The sequence below is a fragment of the Leptosomus discolor genome, chromosome 4 (assembly GCF_034619465.1).
Source record: "Leptosomus discolor isolate bLepDis1 chromosome 4, bLepDis1.hap2, whole genome shotgun sequence".
Taxonomy (NCBI): Eukaryota; Metazoa; Chordata; class Aves; order Leptosomiformes; family Leptosomidae; genus Leptosomus; species Leptosomus discolor.
Window position 1 is genome coordinate 55476139 of NC_141394.1, and position 10001 is coordinate 55486139.

Below are 10001 nucleotides of genomic sequence, written 5' to 3' on the forward strand. Positions count from 1 at the left end.
GCTTGGTTCTCTGTAATATTCTCCCTATAGCTGCTATTTGTCAATTGACATATAGTAAGTCAGGCTTTTTCTGGATAGATATTTAGTACACAGAAGAGCGCACAAATCAAAACTGGTGTGATACTAATAAACAAATGAACTTAGAGACAGAACAAAGGAGAACAGAGTAGATGATGGCTTCAGCTTGTCTATTTCCTATTTTGTTTGAAAATGCTGAGACTCCTTTTATAAATTAGATAGATAGATTAACTGGATCTTAAAAAATAAATGAGTATTGAATGAAATCATAGTCTAACAAACTGAGAAAATGAGGTGGTCAGAGTAGAAGAGACATTTCAGAATAAAGCAGAGAGATAGCTGTGAAATTAAAAGAGTCGAAGCTGATGTAATTGATGGAGAGGATTGAGGAAAAGGAAACTTGAAAAGGGAACTAGCTAAGGATTACAGACAGTAGTTATGTATGCAGAGCACAGGAATCAAAGGATGTTTTTGAAACGCCTGCTCAGTACAGCGCCCAGGCAGTGAAGTAGCGCAAAAAAAGCCATGACCAGGCCTGTGTTCATGGGAGCTCAGTCTGAGGAGCTGAACAGGCTCCAGAGGACACATAGACTTACCCTCTCCAGGAAGGTCAATTGGTTTAGTTTTCCAGAGACACAGCAGATATGGACTTCAAAACATCTTTGGAGATTTGGTCACAATCTTGACATGGGGAATAAAGGGAAGAAAAGGATGATGAATTAATTCTGTATTTGATAAGTTGTTAATTTATGTCACTCTTTCATCAAAACCAAAATTCTACATGATTGGTGAAAATTCCCACTGGTACTGCAGCAGAAACCTGTAATAATGCTAAAATATTGCAGTAGATTTCAGAGTCTGAATATGACAAATTCAGTTACTACCACAAATAGCAACATTAATGAAAAGAAAGGCATAAAATAGGATCAGCAATAGTGCTCAGGTAGCTTGTCAAGGCTTGCTTCTAGTGTTCTAATATCAAAAAAGGTGGAAATGAGCTGAATAGTACAGTGTGATTAAATTCCAGTCTTTATTTTCTCTTCAGTTTTTCTCTTCTCCCATCTCTGTTTGGGGGGATGTGTTGCAACTTGCTTACTTGCAAGCTGTACAAGATGCACACAGTTTAATACACACTGCTCATAAGACTGATTCTGAATTTGTAAATCAAGCAATTCTTTATTTGCTTTACTCTGTGAAATGTGGTAAAGCGTATTTATGTTATTTGAAGTGCTAATTAAGGGATTTATATTCCACTTGACAATACATTAGTGATAAACATTTGATTGGCTTTTGTAAGATCCTTTTCTGACAAAAAAAAAACCCACCTGAGCTGTAAATTATATTCATTTGTATACAAAAAACAGACAAGACAAAATCTTCAGAAATATGACTATTGGACATGCCCAGCTAATAGGTGTAATATCTATTTCATTCTACAGCCCTTGGAAATGAAATGCACTATTATATAGTGTATTTCTAAAAAAGGCTTGACCCTACTCTCATAAAGACTTCTTCCCCCTGCTCTTTTCTCTTTGAGGAGTGTGAATTTGCAGCAGTAGGTTCATTTCTTTTCCCCACCCCAGTGCTCCAGCCTGTGTTAATTTTCCCATTTGTCTGTAACCCAGTTATGATATGTCCTCTTTAACTCAGCCGAAGAAACTTAACAGCCTGGAGAGAGAGTCTCTAAGCTCCGTCTCTGTGCTTGCTGTCGATATTCCCAGCCAGCATGGAAAACTCTGTTACATTCAGGTCCCTCTCAGTTTCTTTCTGAGCCTCTGCCACCCAGGGATACTGACTGTTTGGGAGAGGTCTGTCTAGGAAATGAAGTTCTGAAAAGAGACAGGTCTCCGTCAGGTAAATAGTATTCTGAATTATGATGAAAAGCCTAGATGCAACTTTATGTTTTTATTGGGTTTTGCTTTTAGGAGGAGTAAAATATCAGAATATTTTACTTCAGAAGCATGAGAATCTGTAGCCTATGAGTCACCTGCTTCTTTGGTATGATTTCTGCCTGGGTGATATGGACCAATTAGCCTGGAAACCCTAAGAGTTTGTAACCTAAAAGACTCAAATTTCTGGGAACTTGAGGACCTTCATCTTATAAACCAGGAAACCTGGTGTGCTTCCCCAATACTTTCTCCATGAAGACACACACAAGCATGCAGAAAGTGTTCCTGGAAGACAAATAAATTGTGATCTGCTGGCAGCTGCGTCCTGTAGCAAAGGACAGAGGAAGTAGAGAGCGAACGTATCTCCTACTCAGCTTGTCTCTTCAGCTTCCATTAAGTGAATCTCCAGAACCCTCTTTAACCTGATCTAACCTCACTCCAACTGATAGGAAGACTGCACAGAGTCTACCTTCCTGAAAACTAAAACCTCAGACTACAGAGTTACCAGAACAACAACAAAAAAATATTTCCCTGTCTAAACTCCGTTTTATAACTACCTGTAATTTGCTATGGCTTTATTATACACTCATGGTGTTCAGTTAGTTGTGATTTATCACTGCGATTTCCAGTACTTCCAACTCAGATCACCAGTCTCCAAATATTATCTCTCTCATCTGGAGTTTTCTCTCACCAGTATTTAAGGTTGCCCTGTATTGTTTTTTTTTTTTTTCTCTATGATGAACTTCAATAAGTCTGACCTCAGTTCAGCTCATTGGCAGGGTTTTTTTTATCTCCTACATGTAATGATAGAGTGAACCATGGCCAGCTGGTTTTCACAAAACAGGTTTTTTTATTTAGAACAAAAATTTTCTTAGATGGTATATCCCAAACCAAGTTCACTATGTATTATGTGCTATCCATATGGAACTCAGATAAGCACTGAAACACTTAATTTCCTTTATTATCCAACCATCCACACATCTTACCCCCTCCCTCACCCTCTAATATATCTCTAGCATTAGGAAGCCAGTCAGAGAAGTACATATTATTCCCCCCATGGATAAGTCTTGTATTTAGAAAGACAGATTTATTTCCATGTTAAAAGCATCTCTAATGTCTCCAGAATATTTTTGGAGTTTCTCAGAACATGAAAGGCAGTAGGAAACTCATATCAGTCAATTCAGTTGGTTAGTTTCTCTAGATGCAAGAAACATAACAAAAAATATTTCTACTGATATTTTCTTATGCCATGTCTCTAATGCCTATAAATTACTTGTAACCTTTACTTTTCACCTCTTTTCCCCTTCCAAGTACTCAGAAGAGTCTTGTCCCATGCAACCAATTTATTAGATACAGAACCCTTGTAATGTTAAATTGTTGGAAACTGGACTGTAATTAATAAAATTTTATTCTACTCGTTATCTATTTTTTAAAATGCAGCTCCTGAGTTGGTGATATCCTTAACATGCACCTTGTTATAAAATTTTCAGAAACTATTTTCAAGCTTCATGACCATTTTCTCTTTTGTTTTGATGAACGAGACATAAGAAAAATTTCCATTTTTACCGAATGTAATATACTTAGAGCGTCAGCATTTATCTTCATTTTGGTTTCTTGGCAGGGAAGAATTGAAAGGCTGGTAGTTCCCATGTCAATATGTTCAATAGAATGAAGGGTAAACTGTATTCATATTATCCTTCTTGTATGCCTACTTCATCTGAAATAATATGTTCTTCTGGATCATAATATCAGATACTTTCACAGGTAGACTACATATATTTTAGATTCAATAAATTTAAATACATTTAAATTGGTCTGGTACAAGCTACCTGCAATAGAGCTTTGTTGCATTTTATCCTATTCTCCTCTTACCACATCCTTCATTGAGCTCTACTCTTCTTCAGAATCTGTTCTAAAATCTTGTGTAGTAGTAAGGTCAAACTAAGTGGGACTTTCATATTTTTGTTTTTGCTGTTCTACAGGCAGAAGACATTGACAGGTTCTTTGAAAAATCCTGGCTACTGAACTTTCAGCGTCGTACGCCATTGGTATTATAACCTAACATTTCACATAATTGTTTCCTTAAAAATTTGCAAGTATTGTGGACAAATGGCAATAAAAGCTTCCTGTGCTTCTTTTGTGTCTTGTCATTCCAATGATATGTCTTAGTATAATCAAAATACACAGGCCAGAAAGATCTTCTAAAGGTCATCAAGTCAATAACCTTTCTGCAGTGCAGCATCACTGCAAGTATACAAAATGGAAATAGCATACCATTTTGTGTTTACGTTGAGGTTATAAGCAACATTCCTGACAGATACTTGTCTAAGACTTGCAATGGTGTAGACTCCATGCCCCTATCACGCAATCTATTTTGATGCTTCACTACCCATAACATTGGCCATTTTTCTTAATATCTTGCCTGATTATTACCTGTTTAGTTTGAATCTTCCACCAGTTCTATCATCTTTCATCTGGTCAGGAATTTATTCTCTGTCTCTTTGCAGTTATATTTCAAGTATTTAAGGAAGGTTATCGTACCATCTTTGAAGCTTCTGTTCTTACAGCTAAACAATGCCCATATTCTTTCCTCATACATCGTCTCTTTCAAAACAGGCTCACGATCTGTGCTACAGTGCTATCACTTAGTCCACACCTTTTTTAATGAGCAATGTCAGAACCTGGACAAAATATTCACTGAAGCTTTATCAAAGCTAAGTAGAATATATTTCCAGAATATATTGCATTGGTTATTCTCCTGGTTAGAAGGGAAAGTAAGGTTTATGTCCTTTATTGGAAACAGCATACCATTTTGTATTTATGTTCAGACTGGAATCAACCACACTCATATTTTGTTCTGAAGACTAATGATTTATTTGGCTCTGTAGTCTCTGTTTACATAGTTGATTACTTCTCTTTAAATGTACAATTTTCCACTTGTCCTATTCTAGAGTTTCATCTCCTTTCCAGTTTAAAATTGCTTTGAGTTCTTCTCCAGACATTTGGTCTCCCTATTCTTCCCAACAGCAGCTTGATGTATTCTGTAAGTACAATGAACATTCTCTCTGTTCTGTCACTATTTAGTTTATTAATGAAAATATTAGTGGTAATGGAATCAGAGGTGAACTCTGATTAAGTCAATTCTTTACACTTTCATTTTCACTGTAAATCATTAATACTTCTGAGTAGTTTTCCAGCCAGTTATGTATTTGAAATTAGTTTTTCTGTCTTGCGTTATTACTGCTGAAAGCTTCCCTTGTTTACTTATGAGAATGTCATGTGGGAATGTGATTGGCAAAATCCTTTCTAAAATAGTTATTTTTCTTTTTTGTACAGGTCTGCTACCTTCTTAAAGAAAGTTAGGTCAGTTCAACACAATTTGTTCTTGACAAGTCCATGCTAGCTGTTACAAGTCTAAGCTCTTTTCTTTTAGGTGCTTATAGATGGTTCTTGTCCATTTTCTAGGAATTAAGCTGAACACACAAACTGTAATTACCTCAGTCTTTTTTTTTTTCCCCTTCCTCATTTGAAAATAGGCATTACATTCATTCTTCACCAGCCAGTTTTGTAAATCATTACCCTTCTTTTAGGGTGCAGTCAAAATGCAGTGCAATAAAGTGGGAAATTCTATGTGTAAATCAACTACATAAACAAAGAACAGGAAAGTAAGCAGTTGTTCTGCAGAACAGACTCTGAGCACTCAAAGACAAACATTAAGAAATCTAAGAATGCCTCATCCTTTTCTTTTACCATTTAGAGACAATGTATTCAGACCCCAACAATCTAAACCAGATTTTTTTCTACATATCCTTTTTCCTGTTCATATACCATTGATTTAGTGAGCCAGTGGCTGCAATTTCACTAACCACATGATTGCATTTTGTATTTTCCTGTAAAATCCTGAAAAATGGCATTGAACACTGATTTTCTTTGTATCATCTACCAATAACTTCCTCCTCTGTTGATAGTGGAGCAATGGTTTTCCTGAACTCCTTCAACATTTGTACAGATACTTATTTTCACTGGTGATATCCCTGGATAATTGAATTTCTTCTTTTGCCATGGTCTATCTAGTTTTGCCCTTGTATACTTAGCCTCTAGTTTTATTTGTCCTTTAGAATCTGATCAAGTTTTTACTTTCTGCATGCTTTGTTATTGAACTTGAGGTCAGTATCCATTTCATGGTCAAATTGTTCTTAGAACCATTCTGATCTTTTCTCACCAGTGGGACAGTTTGTATTTGTGCCCTTGTTACTGATTCTTCAAAGAAATGCCAAATCTTCTTAAACCCCTTTTTCCTGAGGCTTGCCTCCCAAAATTCTTTGTATGCTCTCTGAGTTTAAAGGGGTCTGTCTTCCTGCAATCTAGAAGTCCAATTCTCCTCCCTCAATTTTACCTCAAGAATGTTTTCTAGATCTTCCATGTTTTCCAAAGACTGGGAGTATGATTTCTTTTTCCTCAAATAATTTTTTATCCTTTGAATAAGGCCCTTATTTATATCTCATTTAATTATATCATTTTTATCAAAAAGACTGTGATCAGTGGATCACATAAAGCAACAGGAGACATTTTTTCCTCATTAGTTTTCTTTACTAGAAAATATTTAGGTAGATAAAATCCTCAATAACCTCCAGCTACTGTGCTGTGTATCATTCAACAAACCACTCAGTGAAAATCCATGTCCTTACATCTTCAGTAGTTCTGTCATTTGTGTCCCCTCTTCCAACCTGATACTTATTTTCCTCCTCTTTTCTGCCAGAGTGCCATTCATTACGCTCTGACTTTGCCATTTCTTTTTGCTGTCATCTTCAGTTACCCAACTTCTGTATCATACTCCACTGAATCTGAAAAAAAAAAGTTTGGAAAGTAAGATCACATTTCCACTTCAAAGTCTAAGGTTATCTCTGTGAAAAGTGAACTTTAAAACTGGTTTCAAAAATATTCCTTTAACAAGTTAAAAATATTTGTACTTTACTCTTTTTCCCATAATAATGCTTTTAAAAAAGATTTTCTGTTCCATATCTCAATGATATGTCACTGTGGTACCATAGGTAATACAACCATTTTAGCTTCGTTTTTCTCTCTTTTAAGTAATGCTCATTCTTCATGTTGTTAAAGACTGCATATAACCATATTGGTGTCACTACTTGTGTTTTAGTTAACTGACTTCATTTTAGAAACTACTGTTCATAGGAAGTACTTGTCTGATTTAGACTACATAATGGATGTTCTTTCTGCAATCTCAGAAGAGAAAACATTGCTCTGCTGAATCACAGAAACACATATGCCATCTGTAAGAAAGTCTCATCTTCACATTAAGAGACTGCATTACACAAACACCCAAACCTTTCAAGTAGAATCTTTTCTCACTTCTGTCTAATTTTCGTAAGTAAAGGAATTGATTATGTAAGCTACACCACGGAGACTGCGTTTTTCTTCAGAAGTTCACAGAAAATTGGGCAAACCATTACATTATTATACCTTTTCCATTGCAGAATTCTTTTCCTTTATATCAAGTTGGAATTTCCCTTGCTGCAAACCATGACTGTTGCCACTTGTCCTTCCGCTATGCATCTCTGAGAAGAGTCTGGTCCTGTAATCCCTCCTAGGTCATGAAGACAGCAGTTAGACTCTCTCAAACCCTACTAGCTTTCTCTTCTCTAGGATAAACAAACTCTTATTGTACATCATGAGTTCCATGCCATTCATCACCTTGGTCATTCTCTGCTGGACTCACTGCAATTAGTCAATGCCCATATGGTACCAGAGGCTTGAAACTGGATATAATACTCCAGACATGCCCTCACAAGGGCTGAGGAGGGGAAATAATCACTTCCTTTGACCTGATGTCTATACTTTTCCTAATACACACCAGAATACAGTTAGCCTTCTTCACCAAAGCAGTACACAGCTGATTCCTGTTCAACTTGCCTGACAGGACAAGATCCCTATGTCCTCTTTTTTTTTTTTTTTTTTTTAAAAAAAAAAAAAAAGTGCTTCACAACTGGTTGGTTCTCAGCCTGTAGTCTCCAGCTTGAGTTTAGGCATCTCCAGTAATTTTATATTTGCCTTTGTTGGACTTCAAGCAGTTTCTGTCAGCCCATACTTCCAGCTTGTCAAGGTGCCTCTGAATAGTAGCCCTACCCTTCCACATATCATTTCATCTGCAGACTTGCTCCCCTCTATCACCTAGGCCTCTGTGCCATTCACCCTTACTTGTAGGCTGTTCTGAAGCTCTTTAATCAGTATAGATGAAGCACTCTGCCTTCCACAGACTAATGAACTTATCATTGGAAGAGAGAGGAACAAAAAGGCTACATTTAAACAACAGCAGATATCACCCAATAAGTGTGAGAGCAGAGCTCTGGTATGTGCCTGTGTATTAAAATATTATATATATGTAATTAAGCCTGTATTCAGATTTTAGATATTGCTAGCTCAAGCATTTTGTTCAAATTTCCAGGTATAGACACAATCCACAGCTGTTGTAAAGTGATGAAACTCTACTGAGACTCTCCATTCAGCTGAGGATCTGGCTGTAAATGTGAATCTATAATAACTTAATGGGGATTTTTTTTTTTTTCTTTCTAGCTTGGTTGTTTTAGATTTCAGAAATCCTTTTTTGCTGATATATTATAGAAGATAGAATTGTTTGTTATTTTCAGAAAAGACTGGAATGGAGGTTAACATCTTTCACATGAGTGTGCAGTAGAAAATTGTTATGATTATTAAAAAGTATTTATCCAGGCAAAGTACTCCTCATTTGTGAATATAAATTTGCAAAACCACACATTAAAAGTCTGGGGGAAATTTAGAGGAATATGTAACCTCAAAATGAGCGTATTATGAAATCTATTACATTATTTTATCTACGACTATGAGACCAAACTTATTAAATGTTATTCCTTTTGTTGCAAAGTTCTGAAGCTTGCTTGCAGTTGACATCATTACTTAGATAACAAAAATATTCTGGGTTTATTAGTAGTCTCAGGAAAAAGCACATTGCACTCAATGAAAAATCCATTCTGTCAGTCAACACAAATTGTTTAATGTCAAATGAAAAAGAGATGGGACAGAAAGTTCTTTATTTTATCTTATGATTACTTTGCCTTAACTCTCTGCCCTAAAGCAAAAAAATAAAATTTAAAGAAAGGCAATGAAAAATAACAGTGAAAATGAATTACCAAATGAGTTACAGAGCAATCATTGATGGAAGAAGAGACTGATAAAGGTAATAACATTTCACTGTTTTCTCAAAAACCCCTGAAATTAGCTGGTAAATACTAAACTCAATCCAAAAGATAAATTTATGATTAAAAACATAGCTATTGTTCTATACAGAAATTTTAGTTTCTGCAGACAAGCATTACATATGGTTGAAAGAAGTAGTTTCAGAATACTACATACCAGGAATGCAGAAGTAGACAAATTCCCCTCAAAACCAGTACAACTGGCTGCACTTACATAGCAACACAGTGTACAAGCTTGGTCACACTGCAGTCAAAGGTATAATGGGAAAGAAAAATAAGAGGAAGTCATGCTGGACAGTGAGGTTGATTGAGAACTGGCTGAAGGACACAGCTCAGAGGGTTGTGATCAGTGGTGCTGAGTTCAACTGGAGGCCTGTGGCTGGTAGTGTTCCCCAGGAGTATCTGAATTCAGCCTGTACCTAGGGCTAAACTGTAACAGTTGCTCTATCACCCAATCAACCCTCACCAAGCAGGGAAGGGGATCAGAAAAAAGGAGAAAACACCCATAGGTAAAAGTACAACAGATTTAATGACAACACTACCAGTAGAAACAGAAAAATACTTAGCTAAAAGCTAAATGAATATGCTATTGTCAGGATGTACTACAGAGTAGTCCTCAGCAGAGGCCAAAGAGCAACCAAGAAAACCCCAGCAGAAATCCCACAGGAGCTCCATCTCCTCAAAAAACTTCCTTCCTTTATAATGACCATGACATTATGGGATGGGCTACACCTGTAGCTAACTAAGGTCAGCTGCCCTGACTAGCCTGAAACCACTAATGGCCTGCCTATCCTGGCTGGCCTATGATTCTATCCCAGCCAAACTGGGAGAAGGGGACAGTACT